The sequence below is a fragment of the Mycteria americana genome, chromosome 4, assembly GCF_035582795.1.
Source record: "Mycteria americana isolate JAX WOST 10 ecotype Jacksonville Zoo and Gardens chromosome 4, USCA_MyAme_1.0, whole genome shotgun sequence".
NCBI lineage: Eukaryota > Metazoa > Chordata > Aves > Ciconiiformes > Ciconiidae > Mycteria > Mycteria americana.
The window spans coordinates 26,084,555-26,109,312 of record NC_134368.1 but is presented as its reverse complement, the minus strand read 5'-3'; the positions used below and the strand labels follow the sequence as shown (position 1 = coordinate 26,109,312).

At 41.9% G+C, this 24,758-nt stretch overlaps 1 protein-coding gene across 1 annotated transcript in view; it reads left to right on the top strand.

The window, feature by feature from the left end:
* The first annotated feature begins 3,459 nt into the window (after positions 1-3,459).
* ARAP2 (ArfGAP with RhoGAP domain, ankyrin repeat and PH domain 2) overlaps positions 3,460-24,758 on the top strand; it is a 402,708-nt gene continuing 381,409 nt past the window's right edge. Inside the window, exon 1 of the mRNA XM_075499897.1 lies at positions 3,460-3,483. The gene's annotated coding sequence lies outside the window, so the exon portion shown is untranslated. The remainder of the gene's footprint in view (positions 3,484-24,758) is intronic.

Genomic DNA, 24,758 nt, shown 5'->3' with positions numbered 1-24,758 from the left:
ATATGTACAGGTTGTCAGTGGCCCTACTTCAGACTTGCTGGTATTTAACTGTGGATTCTTCCTTCTAAGGGGATCAGCTCAAGCTAGGGGCAAGAAGATGAGTACCATTGATATCTGGACCTTCCCTTTCTGCACTTTAAGGATGCTATCTATCAGGCTTTGTACAGGGCTTTGTATACAGGGCTTTGTATCAGAAATATCAGCCGAGTGATTTGCCTCAGTCTGACACTTTCAAGCAGCTCGGAAGTACAGCTAAAGCCCTGAATAGAGGATAATATAAAAGTGCTCTTTAATACAGCCCTGGATGATATCGGGGGTTACGCAGTACTTGCTTAAAGCAATCTGGCTCTTCCTTGTTTGTTATACCTAATTATTTGTGTTTCACAATTCAAGTTTTACATACGCTTTTCCCTTTCTGTTTTGTTTTTAAAGATCTTCAAAGTTAAGAACGGCCTACCTTTCTAACTGTTTTCTTGAGTCAGGCATTTCTGCCATTTAATTTGAATACAAAAAACTGTATGTTTATCTCATTCCATTTCTAGACATAAAGCTGATGCAATTTCAAATATGATTTAAATGGCAAGGGACTGAAGGCAGTCAAATAAACTTGGAAAACATATCTATCTCAATTTTCTGGGAAAACAACAAGCCTACCAAAGGCTTTTAGCAAACTTTAAGAGATGCCTGTTATAAGATTAGGTACTGTAATATTCTATTAAAGAAACATTTTAAAATAGTGTTAGGAAACCATTAAATCTTATTAGACAATTTCCTTTGGACTTTTGTGTATATGGTTTTTTAAAGTGAACTTAGAGATTGACAAAAAGTTTGCAAGGCAGTGCAAAGATTTGGTGCTACCCTGATAGTCCTGTACCACAGGGACACTTGGAATTGGATGAGGGCCAGGGAAGGCCTGCTACTGTGTACCACGTGAAGGTACGAATGATGGCCGAAACAATCCCCGTGGCTGTTGAATTCTTGGACACTGCATGAGTAACAGTGAAAAATCTGTGCCTTGTGCTTTATATTCCTCTGAAACCAATGAAAATTGGACATCCTCAGTAACAGCTTTCTTCACATACTTCACTCATATATACCCTATCTTGTTTGTAAGAGTTACTGATGGAAAAGAGAAATCTAAAATACCTGTTCTGCCTCAGTCTGGCAACAACATGCTTTGTCAAATGCCATCTGAGAGTGTGCTGTGGTACAGACACATCAGCTTTGAATTCAATAGAGATCACTGGTGTGCTCCAGAAAAGCCACTCAACGGATGGTAAATTAAAACAACTTCTGCCCCCTAACAAGGTGGGATGGCTTTAAATCACTGACCTGAAGGTTAAAAAAAAAAGTCAGTTATCCAGTCTGAAGTAATATTTCATAATAGCACAGTTTGCATTTCTGGACAGAACCTGTATTAGCTCTGAGGTGACCAACACACAAAACAGCTTGATCAGAATAAACTAATTAGTTGCAATATTTCCTGTGCATCTTAATTTTTTTGGTACTTTCTTTTTGTGCTCATTCCCATGTTTTTGGTGCGCTGCTTAAAGACAGTTAAAATAGGTTTTTTGCAAACAATAGAAACAACAGATAAATCTTCATGGAGATTTGAAGTATCTATTATAAACGTCTAGCATCAGACAGGAGGGAGACTATCCTCCCTCTATCTGCTTGATGGAAGTCCTTCCTCTTATGCCTGATTTGAATTTGTTTTTTGCATGATTACTGCTTACCATAATCAATGGATTATTTATATAATCACCACTGTAGATTATAGAGGGATAATGTTTTTCATTGGTGTTTAAGTGCTTGTGTGAAAAGCAAATGTTTTAGAAGTTAGGTACATGTTTCCTACTCTTCTAAGAATCCACTGTCGTCATGTTGTGAAAAGGCAATGAGAAATCTGAGAAGAGTGGGAGACAAGATCTGGATGCTGTAGGACAGCTAGGAATAGGAGACAGACTTTTATTACAGATCCTGTGTACTTTACTTTCTTCTCTTTGACACTTGACCCTATATAGCTCTGTTACAAAAATATGTAGTTAAAAGCCCGAAGCTGTCAATTGGTTCTACTTAACTCTGCTAGATAGCTACTGATTCATGCCAAAACACTGTGTATGCAGGTACGTGTTTTGTCCCTTCTTCAGCCACAGTCCAAATGTTATAGTCTTGGATTAAAGAGTGAGTGACACTTTCAGGGTGATACCTATAAGTGGCCCTAGTTTTAACTTTTTCCCCCCAATATTTTGCATACAACTTTTATTCAACTAAAGGTTTATTCAACTAAAAGTTTATTATTTTATCCTGTAGAATAAAAGTTCTATTTGACATCCCTGAAAGCTCAAATTGGGACCTGTACTTTTAGAGTAAGAGGTCCCAACTTTTTCCTTGTGCAGAAAATAGTTCCAAATAGTACTCAAATTTCCTTAGACCTACATATTTTTTCTAAAATATTGAATCATGAATGTCTGGGCAGAAAATCAAGCATGTGGCAGTGGTAGATACTTAATTTATCTACATTTCTTAAAAATTATATCCTGGAATGAAGGAAACTTGGAAAGGCAGAAGTTTTTCCTGTCTGGAACACCAGCTCTCTTGGGCACGGCAGAACAGCTGTTGAGACACTGCTGGAGGTGCTGAGTGGGCTGTGGTGCCATGCAGTGACCTATAAGAAAGGAAACATGTTGTGAATAAAAATAAACATAAATGTCAATGCTGATGAATAGAATTAAGGTTTGTTTGCAGACCACATGGGAATGTTTACACACATATATATTTTAATATAAATATATACACAAATACACTTGCACATGGAGAGGCATATTCAATGCAGAAAGGAATGTGAAGAGTTGTATAAAGAAGCATTAAGAATTGTACAAACACCTTGATGATTAAGTTAATAAAAAGGAGACCTAATTAAGTAGTATAAAGTGTTTAGATTATTCAGTTAAAGGAAGAAGTCAGTATCATAGGATGGTTTGGTTGGAAGGGAACTTCAAAGATCATCTAGTCCAACTCCACTGCTGTGGGCAGGGACATCTTTCACTAGGTCAGGTTGCTCAAAGCCCCATCCAACCTGATCTCGAATATCTTCTAGGGATGGGGAATCTACAACTTCTCTGGGCAACCTGTCCCAGTGTCTCACCACCCTCATAGTAAATAATTTCTTCCTTATGACTAATCTAAATCTACCCTCTTTTAGTTTAAAACCATTACCCCTTGTCCTATCACTACAGGCCCTGGTAAAAAGTCTCTCTCCAACTTTCCTATGAGCCCCCTTTAATTATGATGAGGGGCTGCAATAACGTCTTGCCAGAGCCTTTTCTTCTCCAGGCTGAACCACCCCAAGTCTCTCAGCCATTCTTCATAGGAGAGTTGTTCCAGCCCTCTGACCATTTTTGTGGCCCTCTTCTGGACCCACTCGAACAGGTCCATGTCTTTCCTGTACTGGGGATCCCAGAGCTGGATGCAGTACTCCAGGTGGGGTCTCACCAGAGTGGAGAAGAGGCGGAGAATCACCTCCCTCAACCTTCTGGCCATGCTTCTTTTTATGCAGCCCAGGATATGATTGGCTTTTGGGCTGCAAACGCACATTGCCAGCTCATGTCAAATTTTTCATCTACCAGTATCCCCAAGTCCTTCTCCACAGGGCTGCTCTCAATCCATTCATCACCCAGTCTATACTTATACTGGGGATTGCCCCAATCCAGCTGCAGGACCTTGCACTTGGCCTTGTTGAACTTCATGTGGTTCACACTGGCCCGCTTCTCTAGCCTGTCAAAGTCCCTCTGGATGGCATCCCTCCTCTCAAGTGTATTAACTGCATCACTCAGCTTGGTGTCATCCACAAACTTGCTGAGGATGCACTCAATCCCATGTGTCACCAATGAAGATAGTAAATAGTATTGGTCCAGATACAGACCCCTGAGGGACACTGCTTGTTACTGATCTCCATTTGGACATTCAGCTGCTGACTGCAACTCTCTGGATGAGGCCATCCAACCAATTCCTTATCCATAAAATAGTCCATCTGTCAAACACATAGATCTCCAATTTAGAGACAAGGATGTTGTGTGGGACAGCATCAAAGGCTTTACAGAAGTCAAGGTAGATGACATGATATCAGTTGCTCTTCCCTTTTCCACCGATGCAGTCGCTCCAGTAGCTGAAGTTCTTTGTTGCTAACCAGCAACTCATTAGTTGGAAGGAAAAACCTGATGTAGTAGTCAGGACTGTAGGCATTAATATCACAGAATCACATAGGTTGGAAAAGACCTTTAAGATCATCAAGTCCAACCATAAACCTGACACTGCCAAAAACCACCACTACACCATGTCTCTAAGTACCTCATCCAAACGTCCTTTAAATACCTCCAGGGATGGCGACTCAACCACTTCCCTGGGCAGCCTGTTCCAATGCTTGATAACCCTCTCGGTGAAGAAAAATTTCCTAATATCCAGTCTAAACCTCCCCTGGCGCAACTTGAGGCCATTTCCTCTTGTCCTATCACTTGTTACCTGGGAGAAGAGACCGACCCCCACCTCTCTACAACCTCCTTTCAGGTAGTTGAAGAGAGCGATAAGGTCTCCCCTCAGCCTCCACTTCTCCAGGCTAAACAGTCCCAGCTCCCTCAGCCGCTCCTCATAAGACTTGTGCTCCAGACCCTTCACCAGCTTCGTTGCCCTTCTCTGCACACGCTCCAGTACCTCAATATCCCTCTTGTAGTGGGGGGCCCAAAACTGAACACAGGATTCGAGGTGCGGCCTCACCAGTGCTGAGTACAGGGGCACAATCACTTCCCTAGTCCTGCTGGCCACGCTATTTTTGATACAGGCCAGGATGCCATTGGCCTTCTTGGCCGCCTGGGCACACTGCTGGGTCATATTCAGGCGGCTGTCAACCAACACCCCCAGGTCCTTCTCTGCCAGGCAGCTTTCCAGCCACTCTTCCCCAAGCCTGTAGCGTTGCATGGGGTTGCTGTGGCCCAAGTGCAGGACCTTGCACTTGGCCTTGTTAAACCTCATACAATTCACCCCAGCCCATCGATCCAGCCTGTCCAGGTCCCTCTGCAGAGCCTGCCTACCCTCCAGCAGATCAACACTCCCACACAACTTGGTGTCGTCTGCAAACTTACTGAGAGTACACTCGATCCCTTCGTCCAGATCATTGATAAAGATGTTAAACAGAACTGGCCCCAACACCGAGCCCTGGGGGACACCGCTTGTGACCGGCCGCCAACCGGAGTAAACTCCATTCACCACCACTCTCTGGGCCCGGCTGTCCAGCCAGTTCTTTACCCAGCGAAGAGTACACCCGTCCAAGCCATGAGCAGCCAGTTTCTCCAGGAGAATGCCGTGGGAAACCGTGTCGAAGGCTTTACTGAAGTCTAGATAGACAACATCCACAGCCTTTCCCTCATCCACTAGGCGGGTCACCTTGTCATAGAAGGAGATCAGGTTGGTCAAGCAGGACCTGCCTTTCCTGAACCCATGCTGGCTGGGCTTGATCCCTTGGTTATTCTCTACATGCCGTGTGATAGCACTCAGGATGATCTGCTCCATCAGCTTCCCCGGCACCGAGGTCAGGCTGACAGGCCTGTAGTTCCCCGGGTCCTCCTTCCGGCCCTTCTTGAAGATGGGTGTCACATTCGCTAATCTCCAGTCAGCAGGGACTTCCCCAGTTAGCCAGGACTGCTGGTAAATGATGGAAAGGGGCTTGGTGAGCACATCTGCCAGCTCCTTCAACACTCTCGGGTGGATCTCATCAGGCCCCATAGACTTGTGAGTGTCTAAGTGGTGCAGCAGGTCACTCACCATTTCCCCCTGGATAATGGGGGCTCCAGTCTGGTCCCCATCCCTATCTTCCAACTCCAGGGGCTGGGTACCCATAGAACAGTCGGCCCTGCTAATAAAGACTGAGGCAAAGAAGGCATTAAGTACCTCAGCCTTTTCCTCATCCTTGGTCACTGTGTTTCCTCCCCCATCTACTAGGGGCTGGAGATTCTCCTTAGCTCTCCTTTTGCTGCTAATGTATTTGAAGAAGTGTTTTTTGTTGTCTTTTATAGCAGCAGCCAGACTGAGCTCTAGCTCAGCTTTGGCCCTTCTAGTTTTCTCCCTGCACAGCCTTGCTACACCTTTGTAGTCCTCCTGAGTTGCCCGCCCCTTCTTCCAGAGGTCATAGACTCTCCTCTTTCTCCTCAGTTCGAGCCAGAGCTCTCTAGTCAGCCAGGCCGGTCTTCTTCCCCGCCGGCTCGTCTTTCGGCACCTGGGGACAGCCCGCTCTTGTACCTTTAGGACTTCCTCCTTAAAGAATGTCCAGCCTTCCTGGACCCCTTTGCCCATAAGAGCTGCCCCCCAGGGGACTCTCTCGACCAGTCTCCTAAACAGGCTGAAGTCCGCCCTCCGGAAGTCTAAGGTGGCAGTTTTGCCGACCCCCCTCGCCGCTTCTCCACGTATCAAAAACCCTATCATTTCATGATCGCTCTGCCCAAGACGGCCTCCAACCATCACATCGCTCACAAGTCCATCTCTGTTCGTGAACAAGAGGTCCAGCGGGGCACCTTCCCTCGTTGGCTCACTCACCAGCTGTGTCAGGAAGTTATCTGCCACACGCTCCAGGAACCTCCTGGACTGTTTCCTCTCTGCTGTATTGTATTTCCAGCAGACATCCGGCAGGTACTCATATAATATGAGTAAACCCAAAAGTAATTCTAAATTTTAGCAGGCCATCTTTGATATAAATAACTCTAAGAGAAGGAAGTTTGTAAATTGGTATTTAAACTAAAAATTATGCTCTACCAAGTTTTACAGTGGCTACTCTTTGTTATTCAGGAACTAGCAAAAGCTGTCTGCCTTGCAGGTTCCCTATCTTATAAGCACAGACCTTAACAGAGTAATTTCAAATCCCAAATATATCGATCATATTTTCAAATACTGGAATCTGGCATGGCTCTGCCTTCAGTGAAGTGATGTTCATTTAAAACAGTAAAAAATTTTAGCCTTTAGTCTGCAATAACCTTTAGCACATCTGCTTCATTGTGCTTTTGGGATAAAGGCCTTTATTTACAGTTACAGGCTATAACAAGAGAATGCATGGAATAATAGTGCTTTATTTATACTTAGTTATTTTTCCTAGTCTTTTTCCATGAAATAGCAAATCTATGGAGACACAGAAAGCAATGCAAAGTACTGAAAATTGCTTTTCACTGTTGAATGAAATAAGTGAAACATGCAATGCTTTGGCAGCAAATGAAATCGGTTTTCAGAGGTGGTGAGGAATGATTGCTTGAGTGTGTTGGTCTGTGTACTACAACTTATCTTAAATTTTAGTGAGTAATAAACACAAATATAGTACTTGATAGAAAATTTCTAATTGCCTTTTTTTTTTTTTTTTGCTAAAATGCTTTTTGAAATAGATAGGAAAGACTGGTGGTGCAAACTGGTAAAAGTGACTTGAAGTTATAGAAAGTCTGCCTGGGATTATACCTTTAAGCCTTAATGTTTTCCAAGCTCTCATCTTGTCATGCATTTTCATTTCAATTATTGAAAGACAAGGTTTTCATAATATAAACCTTTTTCTCTAAAAATATTAGTTATTTCTTGCTGAAATGATAGTCTATTCTATCTCTTTGAACTCTGTTTTAGAAAAGCATTTTGTTTAAAGATGCTAACAGGTGCTCTTAAAGTATGGTTATATTTCTTCCGAACTCCTCTATGATGTTTGCTTTGTCTGCAGCTGGAATGAGGAATTACTGAAAATAAAATGGAAAATAACCTTAGGTGGTAAATATATGCTTATTATTCTGAATACATATTAATTATTTTGTGATACATGATCTAAATCCTGATCTCTGCTGGAGAGGCTCTACTAAAAGGGGAAAAGATGGCTGATGAAAAAAAGAGGCCATACAAAAATGGGAAAGTCTATTCCAAGAAGTAAACAGATGTCTGGATCATTTTATCATGGTTTCTAGGATGTCGTGCTGATATTCATCTGAATAATTGGATTTTTTTAATTAAAAATATCTATTCTGTAGCCTGATGTGTAGCTGTGTTAATTTTAGCAATGCAGGTATATTAATCATTCATTACATACACTTGATCTGGATAAAAACAATGTTATAAAGGAGGAAAAATTACATGTGGAAATGTACCAGCTATCCTGATAGTGTGCATTTCAGTAACAGAACTTCTTTAAACTTATTAATATTTACAGTTCAAATCTTTCTTATTACTTACATTTTTGCATGGAAAAAGTATTAAAATAAAATTCATAATATATTAACTTCTTGTTTAGCACATGTTGATTCTTATTTCCTGTGTTGCTGCAAATTGCACTTCAGATTTGTGGCCATAGAAACTCTTGTAGCTTTGTTTTACAAAACCAATGAAGTTACAAACCTCAGTCAATCTGAGAATGTCACGTCAGGAATTTGGTCCCTACTAGAGAAGTATCATCTTTTGCTACAACATGAAAAGAACGGTGCTACTGACACATGAATTTTGACTTTTGCAAACATTTCTTTACCTTTTCATTGCAGAACACCTGCAATTTACTGGGGGTGGAATTAGAAAAGATGTTATCTACATATAAACCTGCATCACTGCAGAAACAACTGGAAATGGAAGTATCTGTACAATGCGTTAAAAAAGGTCTCAAGAAGAAAAAAATGTCTTAAATCAGTTTACAAAAAACATATAAAAACAAATGGTAACATTTCTTTTTTTTTTTCTTTAGAAAGATTATGCTGGAAACTGTGAGGCTTATGAGGTCACCAGAGCATTTTGCTTTTACAGTAGGCAGGAAAGAAAAGTGGCTCTCACACAAAGGAACAATAGAAAAGGAAAAGAAGAAATAGCAAATTAAATCAATAGGGATTAGATCTCAGTAATTTCTTCTATTCTTATTACCAGCTGCAGTCATCTTGAGAATTTTTAGTCTCATAGGCATGCTAATTACTCATCTATAAAAAATTGTACTGTTCTTGAAAATACTCAGTTCCTTTCCAGTATAATGTAAGCCTTGCTTTTATATATGTGTATATATACGCACAAAATCAGATACATAAAACACCTTTTGTATGGGTCTGAAAACAAATTACTGGGGTGGCTCTTATTTTGGCGAGGGAGCCAATCTGCTACTAATAGAGCTTTTGAAACTTTGCTAAAGTTCTTTTTTCTGTCTTAATATTGGCCTGATGCTGTGGAAATGACAAGAGGTGACATAAGAGGCAATACGTAACAAGTGATAACACATAGAAACTTGGTAAAACCTGAAACAAAGCTCCCTATATGTACATACAGATGTGTGTATATGAATGTGGTTACTATTAATTGTGTTAGAGTTCTCATGCACTGATGTGCCATTACAGGAGTGAGGATTTTGCTGGCTACTGCCAAGCTCACAGAGACAGGAATATAACAGCTTGGTTTGAATATGAAAGGAAGTGCGCGGAAGAAAATTACAGAGCTCTTTGCAATGTAATGGACAATTTTCTGTTTTTCGATGTGTAACAACTAAATAGTCTTGTCCTGGTAGTGTTATCTTAATAATGAATAATCTATATTGTTCTTGTTTTCTACAGTAATGTTTGCTTAAATTTCTTGTATGTGCATGCAAAATTTTGTGCTGAAACCACCACCAGCTTAAAAAGTCAGAGCTGCTACTGACTCAGTTCTTGGATGCTGTTTAGTGGCTCGTCCATGACTAAACTTCTGGCTAAGGTTGAGAGAGTAAGCCCAGAGCTATGAAAGCAGTTGAGATGGGAAAGGGACTGCCGAAGCAAGCTGATGGCTGCAGAAAGAATCCATCCCTGAGGAATTTTTTGGGTTGGGAAGGGTTGGGTTTCCTTGTCCAGCCTAATTGTGAGAAAGGAAACCCAGAGCAGCAGTTGTCGGGGAGCTGGAAAGCAGTTTCTGAAGTGAACTGAGGGCTAGTGCTGGAATTTTCCTTTGGCTGTGAATAGTGGGGAGCTGGGATTATTGCTCAGGCAAGGTTTGGGGTTGAGAGGGGAAAAACGAGTAAGATTTGAGCTGGGCTGGAAAATGGCCTGTCATGGGTTAGGCAGAGTAAACTTACAGTGGATCTAGATACTGGGGTTTATCTAAGAGCAGACGAGATGCGAGCTTTCACCCTGCTTGACTAGCTCTCACGTGAGCTCACTTGCTTGCACACAGCACTGCATTCCCTAGGTCTCGCCTTCCCTTCCTGGCAGAGATCGCTGCTGGTCCAGGGAGGTTGGGCAGAAAGTTGTCGTTCCCGCTGTGCGGCTGCTCGCAGTTATGCAGTTACAGTCTCTGGTCCCTCTCAAGGTCCCTGGGCACCCCTGGCATTTGTCTCCATGCATCTTTCATCTCCAGGTTTTTCCCCAGCACAGATAATTTTCTTTGTCTCTCCGAGTTTTCCTCTTGTTTTCTAGACAATGTTTTTTTGGATCTTTTTTGGATGTCCTTCCTTTTTGCATCAGCTCTTCCTTACAGAACCTCAGCTCCCTGGTTTTCCCTATCTAAACAGTCAATATGCAGAAGCACAATGCGTGAACAGCTTTCTAATCTGTCATTATGTCTCATCTTCTTTCTTTTTTATGAATTGAAGAATTCAGGATGTGCTGCTTTTGTTTAGATGTTGTCAAAATATGCAATCATCCCATACTGGTTGCAACTAGCAAATAGGCTTCTGCTTGAGTTTAGAAGTTGTGTTTTGGATGTTCACCCCTGCCACAGACACCCACACCCACAGAGACTCCCCCCCCCCCCCAGTTATCTGCCCCTGTGTTTGCATTCACAGCTTAAGCTACATGTTGCCTATGACAGGCAGCTAGAGTTCTTCCCTGGAGAAAATTTAGTCTCGCGATGGAGTACAAGTTCAAAACTGCCTGCTCAGTTTTGACTTGAGACCAGGGCTGAAGGTTCAGTACTATAGCTGAAATGGAGACAGTATACGATTCCCTTATTTTAAGTATGCAAATATCCACTGCTCTTTCGCCAAGGGAACAAGCCTTGTGACAGGCTGTTGCTCGTTCACGTTGTAATTGTCTTTCTAAACTACAGGTACAGGACCTTGGTTTAGTGCTGCTTTCAACAGTGTTAAGTTTACTCTGGTTTCACAAGTGCACAAAACTGTTTTCTAGATTAAGTTATTTTTGCATCTCCTTGAAGGTAAAAAGATATTTTTCAGATAAATACACAATAAATTGCAAGTCAGGTGAGCTTGTTAATTTTTAGCTTGTTAATTTTTAGCAGAATATTTCTGCTTGTGAGGCATCAGCTGTACTGCAGGTGAGTGTAAAAGTCTGGCTGGAGTTAAAGTGAGTTCAAGCAGAGCCGGTGACATTTTTGCTTTGAAGCCAGACTTACTGGCAGAAAGTACCATGAATTTTTTTTTTTTTTCTTGAAGTATCAGGTTTTGCTTTAAACAGCTTGAGGTTGATATTGAACAGCTCTGAATTTCCAGGTAATTAGCATAAGTCTCTCAGCGGGAAGGTTGTCCTTCCTGACAAAGATGTCACTGTCAGTGATACTGTCTCTTTGACTCGCATCCGCTGCAACTGCTGTGTTTTTATTCTGACAGGTCAAACAGGTGGATATCAAACAAAAGCTCTGTCTCCCAAGGTGGTATCAGATGTGATTCTAGGAGCAAGTAAAATTGCTAGCATTTCCTTGCTTGTTTAATTTATCTTTCTGGGTATTGTGTGCAGAGCCCGGAGCGCCACATTCTCCAGGCATAGCGTCTTCCTGAAAACTATTGTGCTTATGGTTTCAGAAGGATGCTTTCATAGCACGTACAATTTATTCAGTGCCCATGAAAGATCTTAAGGAAATAAGTACTCCTTTCCTTTGCAAATGAACTGAGTATGATTTGAAATGTTGACCGCTTGTACAGAAAGCACAGAGCTCCCCGCTGTCCTGTTATGGTTTCAGATTGACGGTCCTAAAGGCTAAATCTTACTTCCATCCTGAGCAGGCACAGCCTATGTACAGTATTGATTTTCCAATGTGAATTTGTCTGGGAAGATGATGATCAAATTTACATGATCTCCTTGTAGAGATCTCCAATTAGAATGAATTAACGTGAGGGTAGGTTTGGTGATGAGCACCTAAAGAAATGCACTTGGTCCATCAGACTGTGAGAAGATGATGATTTTAATTAAAACCAGCTACTAGGGGATCTAAATGTGAAATGTCCTACATCCTCCAGAAGTTATTTCTGCCTCCAGGTCTTCAGGAAATGGGGCATTAATAAATGCTGCGAAATTATCATTAGTACTCTGGGTGGAGGTGGAAGAAAGCAACAGGAGTTTCCTAGGACCTCACAATCTCAGGAGGTAAAATTAGGATGCTAAATTGGTAGAAGGTATCAGTAGACTATATTAGAGAAGTTTAAAAATTCCACATTACTGAAATAATTTCCATTTCACTTCCATTACAATTAGCAAAGTCTATTTCAATAACAGATTTTTAAATTTTTTCTGTTTCATTTTAAAAACAACCTAAATCTCTGTGTAAGGCTTTCAATTGCAATTGTGACCACTTGAGTAATTAGACAATTAGAAAGAGAAGGAAAGCTTTGTGATCAAACCAAGAAATTCAAAGTGCTTCTTGAAGATGGACTAGTTTCTTAAGTACATACATAATTAGGGAGATTTTTTTAAAATGCTTAAGGAAAAATACTATTTGTGCAAGTGACAGTAGTTATTTTGAACATTCTGGTCAGTTCTGCAGTTATTTCTCAAGGATGCAATCTATGTACTTTAAGACCACCCCCCAAAAAAAAAAAAAAAAAAAAAAAACAAACAAAAAACAAACAAACAAAAAAAACCAAAACAAAAAAAAAAACCCACCCAAACCAAAAAACCAAACCATAAACAAAAAAATGGCTAGCTGCCTAATTCAGGTATCTGAATGAGAAGTGAATATTGAATTTAACCTTCTAATCTTAATGTCCTGGGTTATTAGTCCCTCTGGGTCTTAGTGTGTAAACTGTACCCTGGATTACTTTTGTCCTTTTTGAGTGGATTTCTTTGGCAACAGGCCTTACTGTCTTCATTTCTCTCTGGCTGATACTGCCTGGTGTAACACCTTGTGGCTGGAGATGTGTGGCAGTCCTCCCTTTCCCAGCTGTGCTAAGTCTGTTGGCCGGTTGGGCCTTCCACTGTTTCCTGCTGTGAATCTGACCAAAATCAGTGTTTTTGAAGCAAAATGTGTTAGTCTTTCTTACAGTTACACTGTGAGAGTGTTACAGAATCATGGTCACGGAATGGTTGAGGTTGGAAGGGACGTCTGGAGGTCATCTGATCCAACCCCCTGTGTTGGATCCAACCCCCATCTGATCCAACTCCAGCAGGGCTACGTAGATCCGGTTGCCCAGGACCACGTCCAGATGGCTTTTGAATATCTCCAAGGAGGCAGAGTCCAGTCTCGCTGGGCAACCTGTGCCAGTGCTCAGTCACCCTCACAGTGAGAAAGTGTTTCCTGATGAAAGTGTTTCTCAGAGAGAACCTCCTGTGTTTCGGTTTGTGTCCATTGCCTCTGGTCCTGTCACAGGGTACTACTGAACAGAACCTAGCTGTGTCCTCTACATACCCTCCCTTCAGGTATATCTATACATTAATGAGATGCTCCCTGAGCTTTCCCTAGGCCAAACAGTGCAGCACCCTCAGCCTTTCCTATTATGAGAGATGCCCCAGACCCTTCATCATTTTCATGGCCCTTTGCAAGAATCTCTCCAGTATGTCCATGTCTCTCTTGTACTTGGGAACCCAGAACTGGACACAGCACTCCAGGTGTGGCCTCACCAGTGCTGAGTAGAGGGGCAGGACCACCTCCCTCGACCTGCTGCCGACACTCTCCCTAGTGCAGCCCCGGACACTGTTAGCCGTTCCTGCCACAAGGGCACGTTGCTGGCTCATGTTCAACTTGGTTAGTCTTCCTTTACATGCACGCTATGGTTTGTGTCGCTCTGCTTTTTCTGTCTCTTGGTTGGGAAAGTAGGCTATTGCCAGCAGTTATTTCAGCCTTGCTGGCATGGCAGTTCTCACTGGCAGGACTTGGATAGCTGTGTCCTTGTTTTCCTTCAGGAGGCTACCAGCTGAGCTGCAAAATCCCTCTTTAATCCAGTTCTCCTAGGCTTGAGAGGACTAACCTATTGCTTTGGTGCAACCCAGGAAGAATAGTCCCTTGTGAACAAGACTAGTGTAAGGCAAATCAGTATTTTTATTTGTCTTTACTGTTGTGGCTTCTATAAAAACCCTTTTGTGTTTGTTTTTCTCTGGAGGTTCAGGCTGGAGGATATCACATCTGACCTGACAGCTATTGCTATCAGACATATGATATAAGCAAAGTTGTTTGTATGTCACTGTTCTCTTTTGCCTCATCTATGTCTTGCCAGTTAAGAGAATGAAACCCAAGGGAAGATCCAGATCCTTCTGGTTCCTTTGCTACGTTTTGTGTATAATTGTATTAATCAATTCAGATTACTGGAAAAAATACTGTTCAAATCTGTATTTATTGTTCTGCAAGGAGAACTGTTAAAGAGCCCATGGCTATTTCCAGGATGTCGTTATTAGGAGTAGAGGTTATTTATTGTCATTAACGCTAACTGTAGGTAGATGAACTGCATGAAGTCTGCAGTTTTACAAACCTCCCCTTAGGAGGTTTGCAGAAATACTGAAAATCAATATAGCTTCCTTTTTACTGTATTTTAAAAATCCACAATTTTTCCTCTTCCTTCAGGGTAATTCATCCTTGTTTTCCAGCTCAGAGAAAATCTTTGTGTAATGGAGATGTCTCGTACAAGTGGGCACTGTAACTACCTCATCCACTGTATCTTTATTGGATGCCTAATATGAACTCGTGCGTGTGTGCTTCAAAATTGCTATGAGTTTAATTCCTCTAGTGTAAAGAAGTTCTTAAACAGTTACAGATTCACAGTCTAAATTTTATTTGTATCTCTAACTCAGGGAGAATGAATGAAACATGCCAGAAAAAGGAAATGGTGCAGCTGTTGGCAAAATATCTGGCTAGCTATAAATGGGAACATCTGGGATCTCTCACTCATCACAATGGACAGTACAAACAGCCAGTGCTATATTTAAATCTTAGAGATTTTGCTCATTCCTTTCACTTTCACTACACTGTGCTGAAGGTGTTAAAATTCATTCAGTTCACTCTTTTGCCCAAGTCTGGATTTTCAGATGACTAATCACATTATTAATCTACTTATCTATGTCCTTAGGGAAGAGCTGAATGGAAAGGACTGAGGATTCCACATTTTTGAATTTTGAAGAGTGGTTCTGATTTACATTTAATTAAACTTTCCAGATACTTGCAAGTGCTTGGACAGATATTTGCTAATGTCTAAATTTCCTGGTAAGCATAAGTATAAAGTAATAAAAACCCATTAGTTAATATAAATGTGCTCTTCCTATCAAGATGACAGAAAACAACACTGCTGCACCTCCAAAATTATTGCTGTATGACTTAAATTGAAGATAAGAAACTTTGAGTCATATCTAACTATAACATTTTTTTGGTACTGCATCTTGATTCTACTTCTAATCACAGAATGGTTGAGATGGGAAGGGACGTACTGGAGGCCATCTGATCCAACCCCCTGCTCCAGCAGGGCTATGTAGATCCAGTTGCCCAGGACCATGTCCAGATGGCTTTTGAATATCTCCAAGGAGGGACACTCCATGATCTCCCTGGGCAACCTGTGCCAATGCTCAGTCACCCTCACAGTGAGAAAGTGTTTCCTGATGTTCATCTGGAGCCTTCTGTGTTTCAGTTGGTGTTCATTGCTTCTTGTTCTGTCACTGGGCACCACTGAAAAGAGCCTGGCTCCATCCTCTTTGTACTCTCTCTTCAGCTGTATCTATACATAAATAAGATACCCCCTGAGCCTTCTCTAAACAGTGCAGCTCTCTGACTTTCGTCATGCACCAGTGTCTTCATCTTCATGGCTCTTTGCAAGAATCATTCCAGTATGTCCATGTGTCTCTTGCACTGGGGAACCCAGAACTGGACCCAGCACTCCAGGTTTGGGCTGACTAGTGGTGGCAACACTCCTCCTAACACAGCCCATGATACTGTTAGCCTTCTTCAGGTCAAGGTTGCCTTCTTCAGATCAAGGTCAGGTTGGATGAGGCTCTGAGCAACCTGATTTAGTTAGATGTCCCTGCTTTTGCAGGGGGGGTGGACTAGATGACCTGTAAAGGTCCCTTCCAATCCAAAGCATTCTATGATTCTTTGCAGCAAGGGCACGTTGCTGGTTCATGTTCAACTTGGTGTCCACCAGGACACCTAGGTCCTTTTCTGCTGAGCTGCTTTCTAGCTGGTCAGTCTTCAGTGAGTACTGGGGGACTGGAGTTATTCCTCCCCACGTGCAGGACTTGGCACTTCCCTTTTTTGAACTTCATGAGGTTCCTGTCAGCACATTTTTCCAGCCTGTTGAGGTCTCTCTGAATGGCGGCACAACCCTCTGGTGCATTATCAACTCCTCCTAGTTTTGTGTGATCAGTAAACTTGCTGAGCGTAACTCCTACCCCATCATCCAGACTGTTAATGAAGATGGTGAACAGGATTGGACCCAGTATTGAGCCCTGGGGTACATTGCTAGTTACTGGCCTCCCACTAGACTTCATACAGTTGATCACCATCCTCTGGGACCAGCTGTTCAGCCAGTTTTCAGGCCACTTCATTGTCTGATTGTTCAGCCCATACTTCATCAGCTTCTCTATGAGGACCTTATGGGAGACAGTGTCAAAAGCCTTGTTAAAGTCAAGGTAGACAATGTCTAGTGCTCTTTGGTAGTGGATAGGGGAGAGGAGCCTCATCTACCAAGCCAGTCATTTCATCATAGAAGGTTATCAAGTTGGTCAGGCATGACTTCCCCTTTGTGGATCCATGCTGACTAGTTCTAATCACCTTCTTGCCCTTCATGTGCCTGGAAATGGTTCCCGGGATTAGTTGCTCCATCACCTTCCCAGATATTGAGGTGAGGGTGACTGGCCTGCTGTTCTTTGGGTCCTCCTTCTTGAAGATAGGAGTGACATTTGCTTTCCTCCAGTCCTAAGACACCTCTCCCAATTGCCGTGATCATTCAAGGATTATTGAGAGTGGTCTCACAATGATGTCAGCTAGCTCCCTCAGCACTTGTTGGTGTGTCCCATCATGGCCATTCATTGGATTTATGAACGTCCAATTTGCATAAGTATTCTCTAATCTAATCCTCTTTCACCAAGGGTAAGTGTTCCTTGCTCCGGACTCTCCCTGTGGTCTCTAGGGCCAGGGATTTCTGAAGGCCAGTCATGCCTTCTGAGACTGAGGAGAAGGTGGCATTCAGTACCTCAGCCTTCCCCATGTCCTGTGTCATCAGGGCCCCTGGTGTACTTATGCGCTTATAGAAGCCCTTCTTGTTGTCTCTGACATCCCTTGCCAGAGTCAGCTTCAGGTGGGCTTTCATTTCATTCAGAGTGTATGAACTTCTGACCCTTTTAAATGAGGGACCTGTCCTGCTTTTATCACTTGTAAGGAAACACCTCTAATAAAACATGTATGTTACTTCCTTGTACTAATATTAAAGCTAACACTTGCTTTATTGCTCCTTGTAGACATAAGAGCTGTGATTATGAAGAAAAAATGTATTATGAAGAGCTTTTAGTCAAATGAACCGCTTTGACAGATACTGATTTAACATAATGCATTTATAAATTCCATATGCTATTAAGAGGATGTCTGTCTTCAAAGAGGGGAGAAAAAACAAAATCAAAAAAGATGTAAACCTGTAGAGATGTCATTTATGAAGCTGAAAAAAATCATAATGTTTTGCTGGTCAGCAGCATTAAATAATGTAAGTCACCAAATAAGTTGTGGTTGACAGCCATTTCTGTTACTGTTCTCGTAATCTGATTCCCAAAATTTGGAAATAAATGCACTCTTCAGTGTTTTAAAGCATGTACTGTTGTTCCCTGAAAAAGGAGATGTATTTATCAGCAGTAGTTGATATCAGGAACTGCTGTCTACAATAATGAAAGTCTTTTTTAGTGTTCATTATATGCACAGTCACACTGCTGTTCATTATATTCATAAAGTTCTGAAAAGCCTGTTTTTCCACATAGGAAGCATATGCATGTTTTTGATATATTCGGTAGATATATTCGGGTAGAAGGTCAGAAGACTTATCCGTCTACTTCTCCCAGTGAATCAAGAAAGGATTTGGGAAAAAAACATTGTCGCTGAACATAACTTTAGGCAGAACTGCTGATCTTCTAATGCATGCACAAGAGAAGCAAAACCCAATGCATTTGCTCTAAAACACCATTTACAGTGTCTCCCAGTCTACTTGTCAGACAGAAAAGCATAAAGTTATGTTTGAGAAATCATTGTTCCTAAAATGAACATACCACTTCCGCCTCTTGAGATTAAACTTTTGGGAGATTGCTGATCAGATGCCGAGAGTGATAAAGACGGAAGAAAACTGTCTCCTCTATTTGCTACATGTGACATTTGCTGCAGATTTCCCTTTTGGTACTGAAGTGTGTTGGCTATTGTGATGAAGTTCAGAACATGGTATTTGGATTTTTAGTGACTCTTGCCTTTTATCCCATCTGCAAAAGAAAGAATGTACAGAAAACAATGATATTCTAGAAAAAACCACAACATAAGGTTCAAGAGACTTAATTCTATAATTAAATGAAACATTTAATGGTGCTGAACTTTCTCTCCCTCCCACACTTTTACAAACTACTCAGTCTGATATTTGGAACTTTCCTATTTTCATTTCTTTAATGGGGCTTTATACAAGAAATGTACTTTTCTGTATTGAAGAATTGCTTGCACAACCTATCATGCCAATGTTGTCTCTGCATAAAATTATATTCCTTAGATTTTTTACATTAGCTAAGGTGCTAGGATTAATCAGTTTATGCTCAGTGATGGATCCATCCCCAAGACAATGTGTAAAATGGGTATGTGTACATTTAGAGCTCTGACATGTAAGCTTGAAGAGAAAAGATAGGTATGAATTAGAAAAAGGTTAAATCCAAGAGGGATCAAAATGCTATAATTGAGCATGTGCACAAACTGAATACAGTGGAAATTTTCTCAGTGTCATGTGTATCTATGCCTCTATATATGAAATTGAACCATTCACTCCAGCAGATGCTTGCTGTATCATAAACTTTGTAATATACGGAAGAGTCATTCTGGGTGATTTAGTGCTATTCTGAAGAGGGAGAAGAGTGGAAAAAAAGGTGAGGAAAAACCTTAGACGATAACCATCATAAATCCTAGAAGCTGATCTTTGAGTCTATAGGGAAAAGTAGTCTTTTTCCTAATGAAAGTGAAACCAGAACAAACGTGGTTGTTAACTCTGTTAGTGTGACTACACCTGTAGTAGTAAGAACAGGAGAAAATATACAATAACGATAGATATAAATTCAGAAATGGTAGAGAGAATGTCAGGCCAAGCTACACTGTATGGAACTCCTTCTGTTTTCCAGAGTTAAACCACTTTACTGTCTTTTTTCAGATACTAAGCTATTTGCATCTACAGATCAGTAAATTACATATTTTAAATAAATAAAAACAATTGACTGACTGACTGTGGTGAAACATTAGACTTTCTTTATGGTGGAAGAGTTATTTTTTTATCTGAAATAAGCATGAGGAGGGGATCAGGCCCAGTCAGCATGGGTTCATGAAAGGCAGGTCCTGCTTGACCAACCTGATCTCCTTCTGTGACCAGGTGAGCCGCCTAGTTGATGAAGGAAAGGCTGTGGATGTTATCTACCTGGACTTTAGTAAAGCCTTTGACACTGTCTTCCATAGCATTCTCCTAGAGAAGCTGGTGGCTCATGGCTTAGGCGGGTGTACTCCTTGCTGGGTAAAAAACTGGCTGGATGGCCGAGCCCAGAGAGTTGTGGTGAATGGAGTTAAATCCAGTTGGCGGCCGGTCACAAGCGGTGTTCCCCAGGCCTCAGTTTTGGGACCAGTCTTGTTTAATATCTTTATCAATGATCTGGGTGAGGGGATTGAGAGTGTCCTCAGTAAGTTTGCAGGTGACACCAAGCTGGGCAGGAGTGTTGATCTGCTTGAGGGGAGGAAGGCTCTGCAGAGGGATCTGGATGGGCTGGATCGATGGGCGGGATCTGGTCCCACTCAGTGGGTTGCGAGATGGGTGAATCTTTTGATTCCCTGGGGGTTTGTGTACTGACAAAGGTCGATCTCTGCTTGGCAGAGCCGCAGGCCAGTAGAGTCACGTCAATGACTCAGAGGAACAGTCAGACTAGCAACTTTATTAACTAGCGAATTAGACAAATGGATAAACTTAACGAACTAGCAAGCTCAGCAAATGAACAGAGGCAATTTGGCAATGGAGCTATTTTCCGGGCAATCCATCACAATTCATCCAAAACTCATATAGTCACATGGTGGAAGAGTAGAGGAACAGAGAAGTGAGAAAAGGAAAAGAGAAGAGAGGAGGATAAAGAAAAGGAAAAGTATCACCACCCTAAGAGAGGAGGATAAAGAAAAGGAAAAGGTATCGCCACCCTCAGATCCCGCGATGACGATGACAGACGTGGCAATCCTCCGGTGATGGGCGCGCGCCGTTCCCTGGGGAAGGTGTCTCTTTATACTCTAATCCCTGCCTCAGGTCACGCCCCGTGAGGACTTATGTCGTTCTGGTCCTCAAAAGTTCGCAGGTACTGAGGGAGGGGGGTGGTCGTGAGGAGTTTCATTCCGAGTTTTGGGTGGTTGCAGGCCCATTCCTTAGATAAACTCTATGTGACCTCTGGCCATAGATGGTAACTGTGCATCCTCCGACACGTTCTTCTCATCCCAGGTTAGCTGACTTGCTGCACCTTATCTCGCTTCTTTCAGTGTCTCACAAGCCAATACCTCTTTTAGTCTCTCCTCTGAAGAGCTCTCCCCATCCCAAGCTAGCCGACTTGTGTCGCGGATGGAGTGAGCGTGCACTTCACTCGTTAGAGAGAAGTAAAAATATAGTTTATTGATACAGAATAGGGAGTTAACAAAGTTCAATGCGACAGTTTTAACAAGATTCGATGGTGAGGTACACTTGATTATTTACTGCATAGAGGACAGGGTCAGACAAAACTGTCAGGGAGGCCCTCCTGTTGAGTCATGAGGTTTGGAAAAAGATCCCCTTGCTTTCTAAACTCCTTCTCAGAGAGGAGTCTAGGTGCGGCTAGATCCAGTCCTAGTCCCAGACTTGGTCAACAGTTTATATCTAAAGGATTATATGTGCGCAATCAATCCTTTATATCACTTAGCTAAGATTTCACAGTTTAGCATGCTATTAGTCACTTACCGAGGATCTGTTGCAGCAAGGAATCTCTCAACCTCGAGGAGTAACCTTGAGAGGCGTCCCTGCTCAAGGGGAGATCCTGGTGTGCAGCCCGCTGCCGTGCAGGAGAGCTCAAAGGGCTCTTGGGCTGCTCACTATTTATGGGGGATAAGATGATTGACTCATAGTCATATTTGCATGCCGACCACAGGTTTTAGTTTCTTCGGTGGGTGCATTGCACAATAGCCCTAGGCTCTTGTGTTGTTATCTGTCTCCTGAATCCACTTTGAGCCGATGCAGCCATCCTGACCAGATGCATCCATTACAATCACCACTGGTGGTTATCACCTAAGCAGGGTTGCAGGAGATAAAGGTCGGGAGGGGGGGAGCACACCATCACAACTTGCTGTTGCCGTGCAAATCGCGCCTTATCTCTCCACAATGTTTGAGACATTAACTCTTTCAGTCTCTCCCAGGGCCGAGGTCAATTGCATGAGGTTTAACAAGGTCAAGTGTCAGGTCCTGCGCTTGGGTCACAGCAACCCCATGCAATGCTTGGGGAATTGGGAATCCCAATTCCCTACCAAACAGGCTTGGGGAAGAGTGGCTGGAAAGCTGCCTGGCAGAAAAGGACCTGGGGGTGCCGGTTGACAGCTGGCTGAACATGAGCCAGCAGTGTGCCCAGGTTGGCCAAGAAAGCCAATGGCATCCTGGCTTGTGTCAGGAATAGTGTAGCCAGCAGGACTAGGGAAGTGATTGTGCCCCTGTACTCAGCACTGGTGAGGCCGCACCTCGAATACTGTGTTCAGTTTTGGGCCCCTCACTACAAGAAAGACATTGAGGTGCTGGAGCGTGTCCAGAGAAGGGCAACGAGGCTGGTGAAGGGTCTGGAGAACAAGTCTTATGAGGTGCAGCTGAGGGAATTGGGATTGTTTAGCCTGGAGAAGTGGAGGCTGAGGGGAGACCTTATTGCTCTCTACAACTACCTGAAAGGAGGTTGTAGAGAGGTGGGGGTCGGTCTCTTCTCCCAGGTAACTAGCAATAGGATGAGAGGAAATGGCCTCAAGTTGCATCAGGGGAGGTTTAGATTGGATATTAGGAAAAATGTCTTTACTGAAGGGTTGGTCAAGCATTGGAACAGCCTGTCCAGAGAGGTGGTGGAGTCACCATCCCTGGAGGAGTTAAAAAAATGTGTAGATGTTGTACTTTGGGACATGGTTTTAGTAGGTATGGAGGTGTTGGGTTGACGGTTGGACTAGATGATCTTAGAGGTCTTTTCCAACCTTGATGATTCTGTGATTCTGTGTTCTGATGTCAATGGAAATTCCTTGCAATGGTAAATTTGAATTTGATGGACTTTTTAACTGTCTATACAGCAATCTCACACGTCCAGATAAAGAGGTTTTTGGTCATATTTGTTGTTTGAGCTAGATTTTTATATCTTTGAACATCTTAAGCTTTGTATATATGTATATAGATAATCAAGGGAAATGTATATACCAAGATATAGAATCTGCAAAATGAATAGTAATTCCTGTCAAATTAGATTATATTTTACAGTGGCTCAAGAAAAATATTTTTAGTTGATGATGATTGGAAGCATAATCAGAATTTTAATAGACCCAGACAAGATAGACATTTCTGCACAACTGCTGGGTTTAAAGTTACTAATACTTTGAAAATCAGTAGTAGGACTAGTACTCCTGATCTAAAAATGTTAACTCAAGAATGTTCTGCCACTGAATATTTGAAAATGTCCACTTTAACTTGGCCACATGGATGGTTTTCAGTGTCTTTGGGTAATGATGCACACAGTTTAAACTGATACTTGCTGAACCAGCACTAATGCTTCCAGAAGTGTTTATTCTGTCCATGCCCTGAACTGTCTAGAAGCAAGTCTGGAAGCCAAAGGGAAGTCTGCTATAACAGTGATCCTCAGTTAAAAAGCACTCTTTTTCATGATCAGCACCTTGATAATATGGACACAGCCCCAATATGCAAAATACATCCAGTCAGTTGAAAGTGGGGGGAGCATGGGCATGAGAGCTCTCACAGGGTACACACCTTCCTGTTGTCATATCAGGATTGCCCTCCTGTGGTGACTGTTCAAATGCTACTAGTGCATTATAACTGTGTTGTGGCCATAACCCCTTTTTTCAGGTTGAGAATTAGCTTGCAAATGATGCTTGTTGGGTCATTTTGCAAGTCAGATGTTATAATGTAGATGAACATTTTCAAGCCATGAGTAGATGCAATGAACTAGAAGAACAGACCCATTCTCTCAGGGCTAAAGAATTCTGGATGCTTTCCTGTTGTGTACACTTGCAATGTCTTACATGTATGTGCAGATTTGTGCAACATGTATATGTATTTTAAAACCAGGTTTTATTTCCAGATTGATTCAAAGTAGATTTGCCAAAGAATCAAAGTGCAGTTCTGACTGTTAAGGTTAAAGTTCATGATAAGGGATCATTTATGTAAGAGTTTATTTGCATGACAACATTGTGTGTCAATTTTATAGTGTCCTGGAAACCTTAATTAGCTTATTTCGGAGGTTTGGTTTTGAAAGCTAGAGGAACAAGTGCTGAGCCCGCTAACTTAAAGCAACTTTTCATGTTGGTATAGTAAATCTATTGTTCTGCATGTGATTTATAATACAATGGTTTCTTCTTTCATAATCTCTCTCCTACTGTCATTTCTCCCAACATAAACATATGTTCATATTAAGGATTGTAATCAGTTTTGTTGTGCAGAGAGGACTTCAAATTCAACAAATGTGAATGAGAGCTAAAGGAAAAAAATATACTAAGCCACAAAATAATGATAATCAAAATAATTATATTACCATGTTACCTGATTTGGCATTGAGGAATTAATTGGCCACTAGTTAGAATTGAACGGACTGAACAGGTGGATAATTTTTTAGTCTTTTCTACATATTAAAAAAAGTCCAAATATTTTGTATTAAAGCATTGTGATATTGGCCTTGAGACCAAGAAGACAGACCCTCGTCTATAGTTCTAGTTGTACTGCTTCAAGTTAATGGCCAACTGTCTTACTGTGTACGTGCGTACTTGTGTGCCCCAAAACCACTCCCTGAAATTGTTTTGGAAGTAGCGACAGTGGGAGAGGCAGATAGAATAACAGATGGTAAGACTCAAAATGTGAGAGTAAGAATTTAATGTTATAATTACTTGTATGTTGTAATGTTGTATCTTGTTTTAGTGGATCACTAGACCAAATTATTAGTTTTTGTCAATCTCTTCAGCATATTAGTAATTTCTGTTGAATAGTATGACTCTTACTGTCTAGTTCAGCTGCTAGCAAGTCCAGTGCAGTATATAATTGCTTGATGGGCAGTTCAGCATTTGTCTTTTTTGTTGGCAATATTATGAAATGTGGAAAGTAAATGCCCAGGGATCTGTAGGACCAATGTGGGTACTGTAAG